This window comes from Manis javanica, chromosome X (assembly GCF_040802235.1).
Source record: "Manis javanica isolate MJ-LG chromosome X, MJ_LKY, whole genome shotgun sequence".
Classification (NCBI taxonomy): domain Eukaryota; kingdom Metazoa; phylum Chordata; class Mammalia; order Pholidota; family Manidae; genus Manis; species Manis javanica.
In genome coordinates, this window is record NC_133174.1 from 109,102,708 (window position 1) to 109,124,425 (window position 21,718).

General features: G+C 37.0%; 1 protein-coding gene and 1 non-coding gene across 2 annotated transcripts in view; one reads left to right on the plus strand and one right to left on the minus strand.

Moving 5' to 3' along the window:
• Positions 1-21,718, minus strand: part of CT83 (cancer/testis antigen 83) — a 227,791-nt gene that overhangs the window by 72,668 nt on the left and 133,405 nt on the right. The window lies entirely within an intron of this gene.
• Positions 8,633-8,735, plus strand: LOC118969066 (U6 spliceosomal RNA). The gene has a single exon (XR_005056952.1). It is a non-coding gene; the product is annotated as a U6 spliceosomal RNA (small nuclear RNA).

Below are 21,718 nucleotides of genomic sequence, written 5' to 3' on the forward strand. Positions count from 1 at the left end.
CTGTAGCTATTGAGCAGCAAACTCTGACTTGATAATTGAAAGAAAAAAAACCAACCAGATCCTTCAGCAGCGTCAAGTCAGTAGGCAAGGAGATTCTCAAGTCATTCCAATTTCAACATTCCCCTTAATGAGACTGATTATTGTGCTGATGTGTGACTGCACAGGAGGAGAGAGAGGGCAAGGTTGGGGGTGGCAGGGGAGGAGATTAGGACAGAAGAGAGACAGAATTTTCATTCAACAGGACGACCTCAGTTTTGGTCTGGCAGAGAAACAGTTCAGATATTTTCATGCAGCTCAGGCTTCTGCTAAGTTTGTCTGCTTGTGGTTGGGTCTAACTGATAGATAGGTCTGGCTCCCAGGCCCACCCTGACAGGGTCGTTGTGGGGAAGGGAGGCCTGGAAGGATCTACTCTTCTCCAAATATGGGTTGGCTAGCTAGCCATTTTCAGCAAGTTGATGGTGTTCTTTATAGGTCCAGTCAACTGAATCAACCATTCCAAATGTGTAGATAGGACCACCCACCAAAGCACTAATTTGACCTTAGAAGTTTTTTTGGGTTGACAAACAAATGACTGACTGCTTCATAAAGACACAATTCTCATAACTGAACAGGAATCAGGGACAGAATGTATCTCCTCATTTTTCCTTAGGAAATAGGGGATCTCATTGGTAAGGCTGAAACAGAACACTTTGCTAATGATACAAGAGCCAATGTGGCTGAAAAAGGGTATCTGATAATAGAGGAGAAACAAAATAAAGCAAATGAGACTACTAGCACAGGATCTGAGTAAGAGTTCAAATTAATGTTGGCAGAATAAAAGAGCAGAAATTTGGGTGACAAACCACATCTATAACAGATTTCCAATAGCCTTTTATGTGAAAATATTTGGGTGCATAATTTCCCTGTCAAGCCAGCTATTCAAAATTCTGAACCAAGATTTTCCTAGTGTGTGAATGTTGTTTTCTATTTCTTTTGTGACAAGATATATTTGACAGATGGATTAACTCCTTAAAACATTTCATTTTGGCATTTTTTATTCAGCTATTTTTTGTTGTTGTTCCCTAACAGCATACAGATTAGGGAACCAAGAATAATTGTGACCTCAGCCTCCATTATTTAAAAATATGACCCATGTGATTTCTTTCTAGTTCTACAGGCTAGTGGAAAGGAAACAAACTGATCTTTTTCGTGTGGTTAGTTTCAGGAAATGTCTTAAGTATAAACAAAAATTATGTCTCTTAGACAGCACTTAACCCATGAGCTCTCAAATCCAGCAACTGAAAAACGACATTGGGGTAGATTATTGCTATGCTGAGCACACAGGCTTGTTGAATTCATTTCCTTTGATCTGCCTATCTAAAAGTCTATTTCACTTACAGGTCTCCAAGGTGAAGTTTCTTTGATCTCATATGACCATGAGAACTCAGATTTTCTTTTATCTCAGGAAATCTCTTGCAAACTTTTTACAAGGCTTTTTCCACAGGACATTAAAAAAAAGAGCTGTGTAGCCCTCACTAAGATACTGCACACCTATCTGTCAATTGTATTTGATTGAATAAACAAGTCATACTAAATGATAAATGATAAGGAGTTTGGCGCCTAACACTTCCCCCACACTGAATCTAGAAAATAATAAGTAATGAATTAATAATGAGATATAGGATGATTGATTTGCTTGTGTATAGAATGATCAATCCTTAGAAATACTAATTCATCATTACAAAGCATGCAGGTGTTATACAGTGAAGATATTCTTTAGAGAGGAACAGAGGGAAGAAATACCTATCATGGACTTTTATAGAGAGATATGTTTTATGCTTTGCCTTAAGAACATCAGTTAATTTAAATTCAAGTGACTTGACTCTCCTAAATATAATTTTATAAATCCTAGAAATTTAAAGACTTAAGACTGTCCACTGGGGAAAAGCCAATATTGCTCTCTTTGAAATCATAGGAAGCTTGCCTCCATTTGAGAATGTGAAATAGCTTTGAAATTGATGTATTTGGTCATCAAGCATGAATACTTGACAAAGCATCTTTGATTTCATAGATTGTAAATCCCTGCAACACTGCAAGAAGCCATTTATGAAATTGAGCTATTGATTGTGCTAATCTATACACTGATCACAACAGGCAGGCTAATGAGTAGGTTCTGCCTCTACAGTGTGCTTCAGAGGCATCACATAGGGTTTAAAGGCAAGAAGTTTGTTCCTTTGGGCCTGAGCATTCTGGTTGACCTGAGCTCCTTATTAAAATAGCAGTGTTTTTGTGTAGGGCCACAGCCTAAAACATTTTTTATTCATTGACCCATTCACTCTTTCAATAAATATATTAAGTTTCTGCTAAGCACAATGTACTTTGAGAAGACTCAAAAATGAATATGATCTGATCTCTTCTTTCAAGAACCTTACCACCTTAAGAGAGGAGATATAATATGGACACACATAAGTAAGAATTAAATAGAATGGGGAGGGATTAGTTGGCAACTAAGTGGATGGAAAAAAAACATGATAGGAAGACAGGATTAGAAAGAGACTTATCCAAAAAGATGTAAGAGGAAACTGATAGGAGAGGGAAGTAGACATATCTTAATTCTATATATAATTATGTATATAATTATGTTCTTCCTTTTGTCCTTCCTTGAGTTAGCCAGGATGTGAAAAGGTAAACAAGCAGCTAAGCTTTAGGTATAACCAGCTACTCAGAAGGAAAGATGTGGCGATAGTAAAATGAATTACCATCCAGTTCAGCAGAGAAAAACAGCAGCCTCAAAGGATTGTTACAGACAGACAGATGAGGAGCTTTGAGCTAGAACTCTTTTTCTAACCGGTATTTAGTCCTTAACACTCTAAAAAATGGGAAACAAAAAATAAACTGCTATGACAAATGCATGAAACCTGCAAGAATTGTAAATAAGGCCATGGTGCAAAAGATCAGGATAGAATTCAGTCTGGAAAGAAATGAAAATATATTGGAAATCTACTGTTTTCCTTCTTTTCTTGACAAGACTTTCAATACTGCCAAAGAACTTGGCCAAAGGAAGAAATTTAGGAAGCCCTAACAACATGGACACCACACACACTGACACTCCAAAGGAAACTATTATAATGATAACCAGGAGAATAGCCATCAATATCCTTACCAGATTGATAATGATAATGATGATTCACAACTCCAGAGAAGACTCCTGGGCAAACACTGGGTACTAAGTAAAGTGAAAGATCCACATATGTATCCATTTCAACTGTAAGATGTGCATCATTCTTAAGTGCTGTATTATAATCTCAAATCTCTACTTGGAAGTTTCGTACAACAGAAGAAAAACAATTTTCCTATGTACAGGAACCCCAAAGACAGTCAGGCAATTGGGGCTCATATACCATCCCAAGCTGAGGAGAAGAGGGCAGGGATGTGAGGATTCAAAGGGGAGGAAAACAATCCATAGGAAGATGAAAAGAGAAAATGTTTGGCACAAATGTTTGCCATGCCATGCGGATGAGTCTTTTTGATATAAAAAGTTGTCTTTGATATTTACTCCCTTCCTCGTATAGGTTCCCTACCCTAAATTCTTTCAGGCAGTTAAGGGGAAGGTAAGCAAGCTTTTCCTAAGTCTGTTGGGCCTTGACCGTCTTCAATTTGAAGTAATAAGACATATTTTGGGGTGGCATATTCTGCTCCCCTTCACATTACACAGTCTCTAATCTGCAGTCTTAATATATGTACTTAATGGCCAATGTCTAGAAGAAACTCCTAATATTTGGAAAAAAAAGGTATTAAATAATGATAATAATAATCGCTCTTATTGTTATTTATTACCCAGGAATTTTTTTCATTTGTATTTCCCTCGTTGAGGAAATAAAGCTTTTCTCAAGATTTTTTGACCTCTGGCCTCCTGATGTGCAGTCATCGCTCAGGGCCTCATTGATAGGACTATTACGGATAGCTCTTCTATGCAAGGCAAAATAAAAAAAGAGTGGAAGAAAGCACTATGTAACTGGGTTTTCAGGAAATATGATTTGCTTTTGTGTTTTAAAGAATACATTGAAGTAAACTTAAGCAGGTGGGGAAGGCAACACCCCAGTGAGAAGAAATTTGTTTCTGACTGGAAAGCATGCATATATACATGCATATAATATAGATATTATTAGGAATATGAGAAATTATCTATTCTCGGCCTAGGCAGAGAATTCTATCCAAACCACCCCACTAAATACTGCCCTCTCCTCCCCACCTCCCCCACCCCACAGTCTATTGCATCACAACACTAGAGATCACAGCTGTGTACCTGGGGGCAGGATCCATGGAAGGCTTCATAAAAGAGGCTACATTTAAGCTGAGTCCTAAATGAGTAAGCAAGAATCTGAGGAAAAAAATAATGGATAGTTGTGTGGTGAAAAGTATAGTGGTAGGTGTTTTGTAAACACTATCTTAGGGTTCTTCAAAATGCAGTGGTTTTTAAATATAAAAATTCCTGAGCTCAGTCCTAGTCCTAATGAAAAAGAATTCCCTGGAAGTGGGGTCCAGGAATCTGCATTTTGAAGACATTGCTCGAGTAATTCAGATCACAGACTCTCCTGCAAAATCAGAGTAATAAAATGTTGCGTGCCTTCGGACATAATGACTCATGATTTTGGTTATGGTGGAAACATATCAAGGGGCTCCCATCATTTCTAAGAAAAAGTTGCTCTATATTTTCCCTGTTTTGTCAAAACATTTTTGAGAAAGACCATTAGCAGTTGGGAAATAAAGCAGTTTGGAAGACTACTGCATAAGGAGAGGAAAATGAATTGTCTTTCAACCTAGTGTAATGGGATGGTGAAAACATCTGAAGAACGAGTTTTGGATCCAGAATTTGGTGTAACAAGTTACTGCTCAGACTGTGATCTGAGTCTGAACATTGACACTGCAAATTCCCAGTTTGTTTTGGAAGGACCTCTGGCAAAATGACATTAATAGATATGCACTATATTTTCATAGAATTTGAGATAAATGAAAATTAATTGCCCTTTCAGCTAATTCATAGTGGACTCATAAAAATGCTTTTTTATTCTGTAAGGCCCTTCAGTATTCAAACTCCTCCAGTACACCATCTGTTTAGTCTTTTGGTGCATCTGCAAGTTCCATCTCAGTGACAGAGAGATCAAATTGCTATACAGCTTTGGAATATTTAAAAAAGACTGAAAAGTATACTACTCCTGAAAAGTCTCATGATGTTTGTTCCCTAAGATGGGGGAGTCTTAGTCAATAAAATAAGGTAATATATGTGCAGCCAATGTAGGCTTTGTCGATAACTACTGCTCTTGATTCACATGGCTTTTCTTCATCAGGCTTTCTAGTTGCAATTATTGTCACACCTTACAGACAGTAATGTGAATTGCATCAAAGTTTATAAATGATTAATCAAAAAATCCAAAATATAGGTTGATCTCACTGTTCTATTTGGGGCAGATTGTTTTTCTAATTTCAGATGCCATTAGAAGTTATCCGAGTGAATTTCACCATTACATATAATTGTTCGTTACATATTCAGGAAGCTTTTATAGTTTTAATTTTAAATATTCATATCGGTATTTGGAGTCTCCTTTTGGTTCCCCCAGAAAAATGAGAGTATGGTTTTTTTCAGGAAGTGAAAATTGTCACCCCTTAAAAAGTTGAAATCAACCCGAATCAGGGAAACATCTAGTTTCTTAAGAAAATCCATTCTGACAAGCTATCTTGTTAAATTACCAAATGCCAGTTGCAAAATTCCCATGCCATTTTTCCATACTATGACAATTACAAAACAATTTCATGACCAACTCATTAAACATATTCTACTGCTAAATGTTTGATATTACAGAACTGACTTATCTATTTACTGATCCTTGATACTAAAACAAAGATAACATCAGGATTGTATCACAGATACTTTTCTTTTCTCTCCGTGGTCACACCAAATAAAGGTATGCAATATAATATTCTAGGATTTAAAAGGTAACTTGAGACACTGTGCTTATCAGCACAACACAAAAGGGTGAGGCTAGAAACTACACCACTGCTTCCACTAATTGTTGACCTAATTTATCAGTTAGTGAAATGAGTAGACGTCAATCTTCTTGATCAATGTGATGAACAGAACCTGTGTGTTTCAGCGAACACCTGCTTACTGGAAGGTCAGCAAATTCTTAAGGGAAAATGTTTGATAGATGCTATTAAATGTACAAGGCCTGGGTGTATTGCTTATTGACATGTTCTTAAACTAAATGATTTTCACTCATGCTTGAAGGTCAAACCAGCCACCCTTTGATAAAGGACCAGTGCCAAGATCATTCGTGATGAAATGCTGAGCTCTTGGTCAGAAAATTAAGAGTTTTTCATAAGCTTAAAATAGATCTGAGAGCAAAGGAAGGAGAGAAGACAGAAGGATTTTTAGGGAACTAGCAAGAGAAGCAGTTTCTATATACAGTTTTTCATCTGGACAATAAAGCAGAAAGTGCCTCTCCTGGCCACCTAATGAGGGAATGATAGACTCTAGGCTTCCTAATTTGCATATTTGGACATCATGGCATTAGTACAGAGCATCATGGTGCTCAGACATCTCCCTGGTAGTTGAATGCTGGTTTTTAAAGTGCCCTTGGATCCCAAACAGCTAAAAAGGCATTCGCAAGCAGATGGCAACTGTATAATGAAAAGTCTAATTGTGTTTTGCCTTCGCTAATGGACAGAGAGCCAGGATAGTCAGGCAGGTCAAGGCACGTGGGCAGGACTAACATATTGTGTGTGAAGAGAAAACTTGGAAAGCTCAGTTGGATAGCTAATGAGACAACTTCAAAGCCCCCAGGCTGATTCTGTGTCTGGAAAATGATGAGGGAAAGGCAAGAATTGAAGCACTAACCCAGAAAGTGCAGGCCCACAAGCATCCTGAACAGTTCATAGAACTAAGGAGCATTGCAACCATGCAGATCTGTGGCGTTGAAGCCCAGCTACATCATCTAAAAACTGTGTGGCGCTAGACAAACTAATTCAGTTCTCTAAGCTTTAGCCTTCTTGTCTATACAATGACAATACTAACCCTACCATCAGTTGCAGTAAGGTTATGTGAAATATCAACACAAATAGCACTTAGAATTGTGTTTGGTTCATAATAAGAGTGCAACAAATTTTATAAATGACTTTTCACAGTTATCTAAGTGGTGAAGGCAAAACGTGGTTGGGAGGATTTCTTATGTTGGGCCCTCTATTTGCAGAGCCTGACGAAATTATTTGGAACTTAATACCAGTGGCAATTTCAGGAACCCCTCACAGCATATTTTAGTTGGATCAACAGCCATTTCAAAAGCTGGCTGTGCACATCTCTCCCCAATTCTGTGTTCAGGGATGTTATGTTGGTAGTTTGAAATCAGCCATGGTGAATGTATTTTTACCAGAGAAATCAGCAAATGCTATAAGCCTCCCTCACTCCATCTCCTCCAGCCAGTTGATAAACATTTACCAGCACATCATTGTTTGTAACTAAATAAGGGAAAACTATTTCCAAAAGTGAACCCCACATATGATTTCTAAGGTGGAATAAAGGCTGAAACGGGAAAGGCCCCAAAAGGCTAAAAACAGCCAAGATGTTTCCAGATAATGGCTTCTTTGCATACAAAAATAATATCCTATATACCTAATTTCATCAATGTTATCACTTTTCTTTACTCACCGTTCCCCAAACAGCTGCTAATAAGCAACGTGTCCCTAGCAGCAGACTGAACTGCTACAGTAAGCTGACTCTTAACAATAGACTGGGAAGATTCAGCAGGACAGGAACACAGAACTGAATCACTTAGTATCCTGCAGTTACTCCGAGGAGCAATGGCATCATTTACACCGCAGCTGATTTCTCCAAAAGGATGCTATATCCTGACCCAAGCAGAGAATTGCAAACTTTGTGGTATTACTTCCAAGCCAAGTACTCAAAGTCACTAGAAATGTAAGCAAGCCATGGCTAGGATCCTCGTAAATCAGTCTAACTCCCTGTCTTGTGGACAGCAACTATACGGGAACAATTGCAAACTGGATCAGACTGAGAATGTAGCAACAATCAGCCCCAAATACATCTTACAATGCTCAGACACAGATAATTTAAAGTAAGAAGTTCTGTGTTCCAAATCCCTGATAATCATCTCACCCTTTGGGGAAAACAAAAACAAAGGAAACGAAAAAAACACTTGAAACTTATTTTCCAAATTTACTTACATCCCCTTAGGAAGTTAAGAGGCATTTAGAGAAAAAGGCTTGATTTTACCCCTGAAGATATTGCCCCATCCCGACTACATGTCAGGCATTCAAAGAATAAGAAGCTGCTCAGCTTCATCAAACAGCACATGCAGGTATCGTAAATCCAGTAGTAAAAACCCTAAGCAGGTTTTTCAAGTTCCCCTGAAATTCTAGGAGCAATACATTCTGAGCCTACAATTTGACATTTGGATGGGTCCTTAGTGGATGGGTCCTTAGGTTTATCTGTGACATTAGTAAATGGCATTATTACATCTTAGAATAATAAATACTGGATATAAAATAGTATGGAGTTGTATTTTTTAATAACTCATTGGTTAATGATATTTTTAGTTACGCAAACAATCCAGGCTAATGTATTAAAAAATAAATCAGTGTTTGCTTCGGCAGCACATACTAAAATTGGAACAATACAGAGAAGATTAGCATGGCCCCTGCGCAAGGATGACACACAAATTTGTGAAGCATTCCATATTTTTTGTAGATTAATAACAACAACAACAAAAACTATGTAGTTAAAATCTACCTACATCCTAGAAAATCCTCTGACCCAAGATTGTAGAAATTGGTGTTTCAATTCTGAGGTGTGTATAAAACTGGAGAAGTTAGAGAAAAGTCTTCAGAATTTTTAGGACTAATAATAACAGATGCAAAAATGTCAAAGAAGTGGTATGTGGCATTATAGATTCAGAATCAAATTACAAAGTACCCTATTCTCTGATAAATGAAGGGGAAGTTTCTGCATATCTTTGAATTGTTAGAATCTAAAAAGTGGGAAATTTAACTTGCAAAATAAAGTTCAATTTGAGTTCTACTGAAAACAAATAATAAATAAATAAATAAATAAATAAATAAATAAATAAATAAATCAGGTCATACAGAAAGTTACAATTTTCTAGAATTATACTGATGATTAGTCCTTTCCACAGCTTTGGTGTGACCTCTTCATAGAGGTCATCTTTTTCTAAGGCAGCTCTTCTTGTTTCTACTCTTCATTCTATTAATTCCCTTACTTTAATTTTATTTTTTATCCTTATTACATATTATAATTTATGATTATAATTTAATTTATATATTTAATTTGTCTGTTAAAACCTAAAATGCCATTGATAGTTACAAACTATTATTTTATGAGTTAAATTGATACAATGCTTTCTTATTACATGAATTTTACAACACCCCTTCTATAATGAAAACTTCATGGGGACATTGACTGTTGGATTTTCAGTGCCTAGTATAGTGCCAGACTCAATAACTGTCAAGTGAATGAATGAATCAGGTCATGATAATCATGCTGCTCTGAATCTTTCCATATTAGTACACAAAGAGTAATTGTTTTCTCTTTAAGTGTTATATTGTTCCATTGTATTTAATAACTCCTTTTTTGATTGTTATTAACAGTATTTCCAAGTTTCCTGCTATTAAACAATATTCAATGAACATCTGATAAACAGAACTTTGGGCAATTGGTAAGCATACTTTAAGATAAATTCTTTGGAATGGAATTATTGGGTGAAATGTTAATTTGGACATATATTGTCAAATATAGGATTTTGTTTGTTTTTGAACACACAGCATAGAAGATATTCTAGGAAGAGTTATGATATCAGTGGCCTATTTGGAACAACACACTTCTTATATGAATATTTAACCTATACATGGGTCCCAAGTAGCAACTATTGCTCGAGATTTTTTAGACAGGCTCCAAGATGTTCTAAATTTCACTAACCTCTCTGCTTTGGAAGAAACTAGGTAACTCCGATCCCTTTCATTCTATTCTGCACACCATCACCAGATTAATTTACCCTAAATACTCCTTTAATCATGTTAATCTCTTGTTGGAAAACCTGCATCAGTCTGAGATTAGGTGCAATTTTTATTTTTTTCTTCATGCTTCTCTGTGTTTTGAAATGTTCTGAAATAAACATGTGTTCTTTTATAATTGAAAAATGTTATAAATCAATGAAAGAAAGTAGCAACCTCTGTCTTTTGAAAACCAACAGGAAATCAACCTAAATGTGTTTACTTTTCTAACCAGAAATATACTAAATGCCATTTTAAAAAAAAATTCCAATGGCTGCCCATTCTGCACAAGTTTAAAATATCTCAGTGCATTAATTTGAGGGTCTCCATGATCTGACCTCAACCCAAATTTCCAAAGTTGTTATTGATCTAGCAGCTTATTGAACTCTGTTAAAGATATTACCTAAGCATGGTCTCTGGAACATGCTGTTTCTCATATAATTTACCTGACCAGTTAATATTGCTACTCTTTTTCCTCAGTACACTTCCTTAAAATCCCTTAAGGCCAAATCAAATCCTGTGTTTTTGGGAAAGACTACTTTCATGAGCTTACTCTATTTAAGATGTTCAATTTTCAACAAAACAATTGCAAGACATGCAGAAAAATTAGGAAGTATTACCCATACATAGGAAATCAATCAATAGATATTGTCCCTTAGGAAGCCCAGTCATTGAACTTACTAGATAAAGACTTTAAATCAGTTATTTTAAATGTGGTCAAAGAACTAAAGGAAATCATGTCTAAAGAACTAAAGGAAAGTATGAAAATAATGTCTTAACAAATAAAGAATACCAATAAAGGGATAGAAGTAATTTTTTAAAAAAGAACTAAGAAATTCTGAAGAATAAAAGTATAACTGAAATGAAAAACTCACTAGACAGGCTCAATGAACAATAGAAGAAAGAATCCATGAACTTGAAAATAGATTGATGGAGACTGAAATATGAAAAATACAAAGAAAAAACAGTGAAGAAAAATGAACTAAGCCTCAGACTTGTAAGACAACAAGTATACTAAAATATATATAGCAGGAGTTTCAGAAGGAGAAGAGAGAAAGGGGCAGAAAGAATATTTGAAGAATGCCCCCAAACACCCCAAATTTGATGAAAAAAAATTAATCTACACATCTAAGAATCTCAACAAGTGCCAAGTAGGATAAATTATATACAACTTAAAGGTAAGTTTAAAACACATTACATACATGTCCAAGAAGCTCAAGAAACTCCAAGTAGGATAAGTTAAATACAACTAAAAAATGAGTCCCTGTTTATAACAGTCACATTTCAAGGGCTCAATGTCTACATATGGCTAGTGGATGCCACACTGAACATTGCAGAAAATTTCAGTAATTGCTGTAAGTTCTATTTCAGGGTACTAAAATATGAAACCACTGTCTGCAATGAGAAGGGACTAGTGGTTACCAAGGAAAAGGGCTTGGGGAGGGTGGGGGCAGGAGGGGGAAGGGGACTAAGGGGCACAATAATTCTCAATCACAATATAGGTTGGTCATGGAGACAGTAGTATAGCACGGGGAATACAGTTAGTGATTCTGTAACATCTTACTACATTGATGGACAGTGACCGCACTGGAGGGGGTGCAGACTTGATAATATGGGTAAATGTTGAGCCACTGTGTTGTGTATTTGAAACCAATATATAAATTATATATATATATAACTTATATATAAGACTGTATATCAATAATACTTTAATTAAAAAAACCACCCTCTTATATATTGATGTTTGGTCCTCCCTTGTTTCCAGTTGAATCCCTTATCTAAAGCCACTCCTCCTCCTTCACCTCCTCCCACCTACCACACTCACTCATCTATGAGCTCAGCCCTATTTCTAGAACAAACCATGATCCTGTAAGTCAAGAGGGATCTTAGGAGTTTTAACCAGGGCCAAAAGACTCAGTATTAAGTTACTTTTGCTCATGATTCCACCCTTGTCTTGTGCTGTAGTTCTGATGACTGGATTTTGAACTTAGTATTATTCCTTATAGTTGGATTCCTGTTTGTATTTTTCCACCTGTACAAGAGTACAGGTCCCTGTCTTCTTACCAGCCTAGGATAGTGCTAATTCAAAGACTGAAGCCCTGCCTTGCCCTTGCCAGTTTCCTTCCCAGGGACTAGAGACCTTCAAACCCAAAGCTCAAAACTGAAGCTCATACTACCTGGTCACCACTTTAGTAAGTATTAATAATAGGAGAGAAGTCCCAAAAATATCAGGCATAGTCTAGCTCCTTTAATTCTTAGTATAATTATGAAGCACTGATTATATATATTCTGTTTTAGAGATAAGCAAATCAAATCTCACAGACATTGCTAATGTGTCTAAAGTCATCTAGCAGATAAGTAACAGATGTGGAGTTTTAACCATTTTCAGCTGACTCTAGAATCCATGTCTCTTCTACTGTTCTATATGCTCAACATTAGAGACTAGCTCTTGATACTCTATTCCAACCTAGTGACTAGGATTATGTAACCAGACAGGGTGTGTTACATGGCCATGTAGCAGACATCCTGAATTCCAACTCTCTACCTCAATTGTTGACCTGCTGCTGATCCAGGATTGCTTACTGGGGTTCTTGGCTCACCTACTTTATCAATTGCCTGATGTTGATGGTGGTAGTGAACTAGTAGCTATGGTCTTCTGATCATCATGTTTTGTTTGTTGGACCAGACTTCTTTTCAAGACCTACACTTAAGTTTGCCTCACCATAGTCTACTCCAATCCAAGGGAGACATCTAATTCCTTGGTCCTGACCCCTTCAGTCATTTCTACCTTGATGCCATTAAACACACCAGGCCTGACCTAACTATGACACTGCCTGGCACAGAAACTTGCACATAGTAGGGTCAAATACATATTTGAAGTAGTTATACAGTGATTCTTAATATGAAGCATTACAAATGTGCATGTAATAACTCTCAATTGCTCAGTTTCAAGTATGGATGTCCCCTGTGTAGTATAACTACATCAGAACCAGAAAAGGAAAACTCAAGAAGTAACATAGGGCAGGAAGAAGGGAATCCCATGAGTCAAGCTAAATACAACCAATAATAAAAACAAAGAGTAGTGTTATTTTTATAAAAAATATTAATACTAAGAGTATGACAATAAGGTACCATTTAAAGTGAATAGATCTCAGAAATTATGGTAAGTTCTTTACATATATGATTTGATTTAATCTCCCCACACTGAAACTCAGGTTAGTCACTATCTTTTTGAAAATTAAAGTTTAAGCACCTTGACCAAGGTCACAGGATAACTCCAGAATTTCTGTAAAGGAGGGGGTCTTGGCATGGTAAGCTTTGGGACTTGTCTTGGGAGTCTTGGCAGAGTAAACAATTATCTTTAAGGCACAGATTACTTCAGGAGGAATTTCATCTGGAGTTCTTGTTTTAATAAAGCATTTTGGGGGTTTGTTTTTATTTAGTTTTTTTGCAAAACAGTTGACAAGGTCCATCAGATTTATGTTGCAAACACTTCAGGTTATTGTATACAATGGTTTTTCTCAGCTGCCCACAAGCAGTGAGGGATCTTTCAGGAGGTCTTTCTTGATTCATCAGTGTAACTTCTTATTTCCTGTCCCCTGAGAACATACAACTTACCGATATTACCTCCATAACGCACATGATTTCTGTATCTATCAGGAGGACTCTGCAAAAGGAGAGTGAGATGGCTGCTAAATTTCTGCCTTGATAACTGACCAGATCACCCATCCTTCAGGAGTGTCACTTCTCAAGGCAACTATCAAAAAAAGACAAACTATGAGAATTTGGAAAAGTTCCTAAGGAAAAAAAAGATAGTTGAGGTCCCTAGCTATAGCTATTGTCTATTGTTGTCTCTCATCTTGCTGAACCTGGTGTTCTGTGAGAACTGTCAATATCCTTAGTGTGCAAGTTATTGTGCAAGGTCTGCCCATTAGCCGACTGCTGACCCAACCACAGCAAAGAACTCCAGCGGGTGTTAGAAGTATGCTGATTTCAGCCTGCCTTTGTGCTCTGGTACCCAACCTAAAAAAAGGCACATGATGACTCAGGTCATATATTAATTTTTATTTTTGGACTCAATGCTTATCCAAACATAGAAAAAGCAAATGTGCAGATTCATGCCTCCTTCCTGTTTACCACTGTTGAAAAGTCCAATCAGTATCTACAAAGAGGTGCTAATGCTTAAGGAGGAAGTGCAGGGGGTCAAAGTTAAGATTGTTGCCAATCAATGTTCTAATACATAATTCAAAATCCTTTTCTGAAATCTTTGGCCCTTAATGACTCAGAGTAAGACACAGCCACGTTCCCCCTTTGGCTGCTGTTTCTGCTTGGTTACAGCTACATATATGGCCACAATATCTGCTGTAGAGGAGCACTTTCACACAGACAGAGGGATTTGTGCTTCTCTGGTAGTTTCTGTGGTATTTACTTTCAGAATGAATGTTTAGCCTTTTAGGTCATTAAGAGTCCAATTGAACAAATTCTAAGTCACTTATTGAAGGGTGCCATGATGATCTGAAAGATTCATTCTCAAGCAGAGATGTCTAGATCCAAGGGAAGCTGGGACAGATAACATGTAATCTGAATGACAAATACCTAATAACAGGACTTTCAAATAAAAGAAAATGCACAAACTCCTCCCTCACCCCATGCTTGACCTTCAACAGGCGCCCTTCCTTTGTGAAAATGACTTGTAATAGAGTGGCAAAGCAGGGCCTTTTAACCCATAAAGTTGCTTCTGCTTCCCTTTTTTCCTCAAAGCTGAGTTTTATGGGTGCATTTATTAGTTATGTCCCAGCTTCTGAGGGAGACACACAGTTTATCTGTAATCTCAACCACACAACAGTCAGTGGGGCTTAGAAATAAACCACCAACCCCAGGCTGAACTCCAGTCACAAGTTAGGGGCCCCTAAATGGTTTCCTAGTTCTATATGACTGCCAGATATGCCTGTGATTTTGTGCCTAAAGACACCTATGGGCTTGGCTTGCCCCTAGATTGGAGCTTTCCCTTGCCATTGCCATCCAAGTAGATGGCTTTTGTTTTAGTCCTTAAAGTTTAAGAGCTCAGGGTCTAGGATCATATTTCACGGTACATATCTTAACTCTTCCACTGACTTCCTATGAGACTTGGTACAAATAACTCAGTTTCTTTGAACTTCAATTTTTGAAACTGTAAAATCAGACAATAATCATTCATGCTTCATAGGGTCACTGGGAAGATTAAATATGTTACATTAATGCACCTAACAGACTGGCTGAACATAATAAGGATGTGCTAATGTGTCAGCTATTGTTACTATTATCTTTATTTACTGAACTGACCTGATTGTTCTCTGATCCCCTTAAAGGTCAGGAGCTTTCTCTGAGCAGCACACCCAGAAGGGTGCCTACATGGAGAGTTGTGAGAAAGAAGGTAACTGATGCTCTACCTTTCCCTTGCCAGCTACAGTCTCTCCTTATGCATAAGTCCCCCAGATGTTAACTACCACCCACCTATCTTCTGTCTTTATACACCCAGCTCACTGTTTTATTGATTCCATCCTCTCCGTCTTCTTAGACCATTGAAACCATCATTAGCCTGTACCGTGAGCTGGTATGCCATGCCTTCACCCACACAGTTATACCCTCAGCTCCTTCAACTCTGAGTGGACACTCACAAGTGCCCTGGAACAAGATTCCAGCCCCTTCCTCTATCTACCTTTGTAATTCTGTCTCTAGCAATCCTGAGTCCTACCAATAAATGGCAGGTGAAAAGCCCCCTGTGGGGGTTTCCTTTCTTTTTTGTTTTCTTAAGTCAACAGATGAAAGAAAGGTGATGTCAATACAGTTGACCTTCCATAGAGGTACTGACCTAGGCAGGTATCAGAGGCATTTTTTTTAACGTTCTTTCCCTATTCTCAAAAAATATGTATCATACCTAAAAGCCAATGCCAGAAATTCCAGAGGTAAAACTGTCCCTAATTTAAGAATACCATCCTTGGCTCAGGAAAAAGCTAACATTAACTACCATCCAGCATATATTGTCAGTCCCTGTTTGGTCTCTCTCAACACTCAATTCATCTGATGGGCCCACCTATAAACTCAAGTTGCCCCTGCTTCCTGGGCCAATCCCCAAAGCGTCAAGCAAAAAATTCACATTGTCAACATCTGCCTGCTCCTACCCTGATCCTACAGAGCATAAGGCAAAATGGTCCTCTTTTCAACAGCACAAACTCTTTTCTAAGCCTCCAGGCTATCATTCCATATATGCAGGAAGTTCTAAAAGTAATGTTAGTTTATTGACACTTTTTCACTGGAGGGGATTTGGGAAAATCAAAGAGAAAATGAAAGTCTAAATAGGCTGATGCCTCCAACAGTGATTCACAGGAGAACCAGGAAATAAGCATGCATAATTTCATGCAGATGTGCGTGAGTGCAAGTGTATGCACACATTCCTACTCAAAGTGTTAGGATATTAATAGAGAAAAAGAAAAAGGGCAGGGAGATGGTGAAGGAAGAGACAAGGTGACCCTAGGTAGAGCCAACAATAGAAATTTGTAAATGATGGTTACTGAAAATTAAACACAATGAAAAGAGGTGAACGGGGTGGGGGTACCGATATAAGGGGAAATGATAATGTTACAGTTACAGAGCAAAGGCATTTGAACAAATCTACATTTCACATAAACATGTCCACAAGGAAACAACTTAAAGCTTGATACTAATATTAATGTTTCAGATATGAAGACACATTAAACTAAAAGGTTGAGTTCTTTTCTCAGTGTTGACAAATACCACCGACACTACAACAATCTAGCCCAATATAGTGTCTCTGTTGCTGGGTAGACAGGTCCACGAAGTTGTGGTAAAAAGAGTTTCTTATAAGACATGTATTCTCAGCCAAAGATAATTATCACAATTCTTCCAGAATTCTCTCTGCAACATTTAAAAAAACTCTTCACTCACATGACACAAAAAATAAGTATAAAAATGGATGCAGTTAAAAATCTCCCTCTGATACCCTTTATGTCTCTGGCCAATTTCCAACCCCACTTCCAAATAGATAAATGCTCTTTTTACTTTCCTGTATAACTGTCTGGCAGTTTTATAAGCACATGCAAATTAATTTTTATTCTATTGCTCTGCCCCCCCATTTTTATAAAAATGGCAACATAAGAACACAATTTTTTGTGTCTTTTCCCCCACCTCATCTGTGTATCTTGAAGATCTTGGTTTTTCAGTAAACAGAGAGCTTCCTTGTTCATATTTTTTTCTTACGGGTACATAAAGGTCTAATGTATGGATTTATTGTGATTTAGTCAGCCCCCCAATGGTATATATTAACATTACTTTGGGTACTAAAAACAATGCTGCAATTAGTAAATAGGTACATATATCAACACATATTTCATTTTGCATACTGTTGAAGTATACCTGCTAATTTTCTACAAGTGAATGCATTTGAATATTGGGAGATATCACCAGATTGGACTGAATACAAATTGTGCCATTTTTCATTCCCAAAAGCAATATGTGAGAACACCTATTTCCCCATGCGACAGCTTTACTAGCCTGAGGATTTATTTCAATATGAAATAAATAAATGGTGTCTCAATACAACTTCAATTTAGCAGGTCTCTTGTTGTGAGTGATTAAGGTGAAATACAAAGGCCATATGTACTTATTTTTCTCCAAGTGATCTGTTCATATCCATAGTCTATTTTTCTATTAGCTTACTTTTTCTTATTGGAGATGCTTTTTATACATTCGGGTATTTAACTCTTTGTGAATGAGTCATCTCCTGCCATCTGTTATAGGCTAAGCTATGCATTTATTACTTCAAGTCTTTTATTACCAACTTTTGCTTTTGTGTATAGCATTGAGTTTTGAAAATCTACTTATTTCTAAGGAGAGCTTTGCCTCTACATATGCTCAACAAGGTACTGCCTATAGCTGCATGCTGCTACAGTTCTGTCTCTTTAATCCACATGCACCATGTCTTCAGTCTTTGTAGACTGAACGGAATTCTGTCAGCATGGTGATGATGCCATTTATAAACCAGTTTTAAAAAGAAAACTCACTTTCCCTTAGAATATGAGCTGAAAAATAGAACACCTTCTTTACACAGAAATTTGAGAACTGTAACATTTCCTGTAATATAGTATTAAAAACCCACCCCTTGTATCATCAATGATAGCATCTGAATATTCTGTACGTGAAGTACAGATAATATTGTGAGATAAAATTCAGGATAAGCAGCTAAATTTGAATTTAGAATAAACAGTACATTTTTTTTCTGTATAGTCAATCCCAAATATTACACAGGAAAAACATGTACTAAAACATTACTCTTTTTTATCTGAAATAAAAATTTAACTGGGCATCTTATACTTTATTTGCTAAAATTTGACAGCCCTGATTTTATATTTTTCCCAGACCAAGATCTCACAATGATAACATATGGAATTTTGAAACATGATGATAGCAATCTCCAGGATTGATAAGAATATTTTTTAAGATCAAATTTAGCTACACATTTGATGTGTTAAGTGTCATGTACAATGTCCTCCACAAGCCATCATCCATCTTATAACTGGACACTATCCATAGCAGGAAATTGTCACTACCTAAAAGATAGCTCATCTGAAGTTCGCATTGATCATTTAGTAAACCATTTCTCAAATTAAGAAAATTCTCTTTTCTTGACACTTCCTATTCATCGTCATCTTATTGGCTTCTGAAAACAACTTAAATATATTTTCCATATGTCAACCCTTCAAATGTCTGAAGACAGGTGACCACTCTTGAGATTTTTTCTCTTTGATAAATATTCTCAGTTCTTTCAACCATCCTTTGTAAAAAAAAATCATTTCAGGTCCTCTCACACTAGCAAATATTGATTTTCTACCCTCTATGTGCCAGACACTGTGCTAGGTGTCCATAATGAACAGCATGTACCACTGTAATGACACTGTAATGAACTGTATAAAATTCCCCACCACTCAGGATATAACTAATCTAATGGGGGAAAACATTTATGAAAGTTTAGTAAGAAAGACAAGTGACCATCCCTTTCTTCCCTGTCCCAGCTCAACAAAGCAGAGACTCCACACCAGACTGTTTTAGCCAAGAACACAGAACTCCCATTCTTCCCAACAACCAGAGAGACAGCTGACAGCTTTCTTTCCAGGAGTAAACGGGTATCAAGCTTTTCATCCTACCCCTAGAGACCTGATTTGGAGGCTAAGCCCCAGACAAGTGTGGTAGAGAAGTTGGGGCTTCCACAGAATACTTGAACAACAATGTAATGCAACTAGACTTAACAGACCTATGTAGAACACTCCTAACCACAGCAGAAAAGACATTCTTTTCAAGTTCACATGAAACATTATCTAGGATAGACCACCTTCTAGGACATAAAATAAACCTCAATAAAAGTAAAAGCATAGAAATGATACAAGCTATGTTCTCCAACCACAATGGAATTAAATTAGAAATAAGTATCAGGAAAAAGCTTGAGAAACTTAGATATATGTAAGAATTAAGTAAAACCCTCCTGAATAGTGAATAGGTAAAAGAAGAAATCAAGGGATATCAGAAAATACATTGAGATGAATGAAAATAAATACTCAACAGACCGAAACTTATGGGACATGGTGAAATTAGTACTGAGGGAAATTATATCTGTTAATGTTTATAAGATGAAACCTCAAATCAATAACCAAACCTTCCACCTTAAGACACTGAGAAAGAAGAACAAACTAAACCCTAAACAAGCAGAAGTAAATAATGACTGAACAGGAACTAATGAAATAGAAAATAGAGAAAGTGAATGAAACCAAAATCTAGTTCTTTGTAAAGATAACCAAGAAACCTTTAGCTAAAGTAACCAAGGAAGAAAAAACCTCAAATTACTAGAATCAGATATGAAAGAGGGGACAGTACTATTGACCCTACTAAATAAGGATTATAAATGAATACTATGAATAATTTTATGCCAAAAATTATATAACTTGGTTGAAATGGACAAATTCTTAGAATGACAAAAACTTCTAAAATTGATATAATAACAAACAGGAAATCTGAATATATCCAAAACAAGTAAAGAGATAGAATTAGTAAATTGCTAACTATGATGAAAAACCCATATCCAGATGCCTTCATCACTGAATTCCACCAAACATTTGAAGTATTAACACCAATTATTCACAAACTCTTTCAAAAAACAGATGAGATGGAACCATAAAAGACCCCAAATAGCCAAAGCAATCCTGAGAAGGAAGAATAAAGCAGGGGGGGATCTTGCTTCCCAACTTCAAGCTCTACTACAAAGCCACAGTAATCAAGACAATTTGATACTGGCACAAAAGCAGACCCACAGACCAGTGGAACAGAATAGAGAGTCCAGATATTAACCCAAACATATGCAGTCAATTAATATATGATAAAGGAGCCATGGATATACAATGGGGAAATGACAGCCTCTTCAACAGCTGGTGTTGGCAAAACTGGACAGCTACATGTAGGAGAATGAAACTGGATCACTGTCTAACCCCATACACAAAAGTAAATTCGAAATGGATCAAAGACCTGAATGTAAGTCATGGTCTTAGAAAAAAACATAGGCAAAAATCTCTTGGACATAAACATGAGCAACTTCTTCATGAACATATCCCCCCGGGCAAGGGAAACAAAAACAAAAATGAACAAGTGGGACTATATCAAGCTGAAAAGCTTCTGTACAGCAAAGGACACCATCAGTAGAACAGAAAGGCATCCTACAGTATGGGAGAATATATTCATTAATGACATATCAATATCAATAAAGGGTTGACATCCAAAACATATAGAGGGCTCACGCACCTCAACAAACAAAAAGCAAATAATCCAATTAAAAAATGGGCAGAGGAGCTAAACAGACACTTCTCCAAAGAAGGGAGAAAGGGGAACCCTCCTATACTGTTGGTGGGAATGTAAATTAGTTCAACCAGTGTGGAAAGCAGTATGGAGGTTCCTCAAAAAACTAAAAATAGAAATACCATTTGACCCAGGAATTCCACTCCTAGGAATTTACCCTAAGAATGCAGGAGCCCAGTTTGAAAAAGACATATGCACCCCTATGTTTATAGGGGTGGATGCCAAGAAATGGAAGCAACCTAAGTGTCCATCAGTAGATGAATGGATAAAGAAGATGTGATACATATACACAATGGAATATTATTCAGCCATAAGAAGAAAACAAATCCTACCATTGCAACAATGTGGATGGAGCTGGAGGGTATTATGCACAGTGAAATAAGCCAGGCAGAAAAAGACAAGTGTCAAATGATTTCACTCATATGCACAGTATAAGAACAAAGCAAAAACTGAAGGAACAAAACAGCAGCAGACTTGCAGATCCCAAGAATGGACTAACAGTTACCAAAGGGAAAGGGTCTGGGGAGGATGGGTGGGAAGGGAGGGATAGGGGGGAAATGGGGCATTACGATTAGCAGACATAATGTAGGGGGGTGCACGAGGAGGGCTATACAACACAGAAAGGACAAGTAGTGATTCTATAGCATCTTACTATGCTGATAGACAGTGACTGTAATGGGGTATGTGGTGAGGACTTGATGATGGGGGAATTCTAGTAACCATAATTTTGTTCATGTAATTGTAGGTTAATGATCCCACCCCC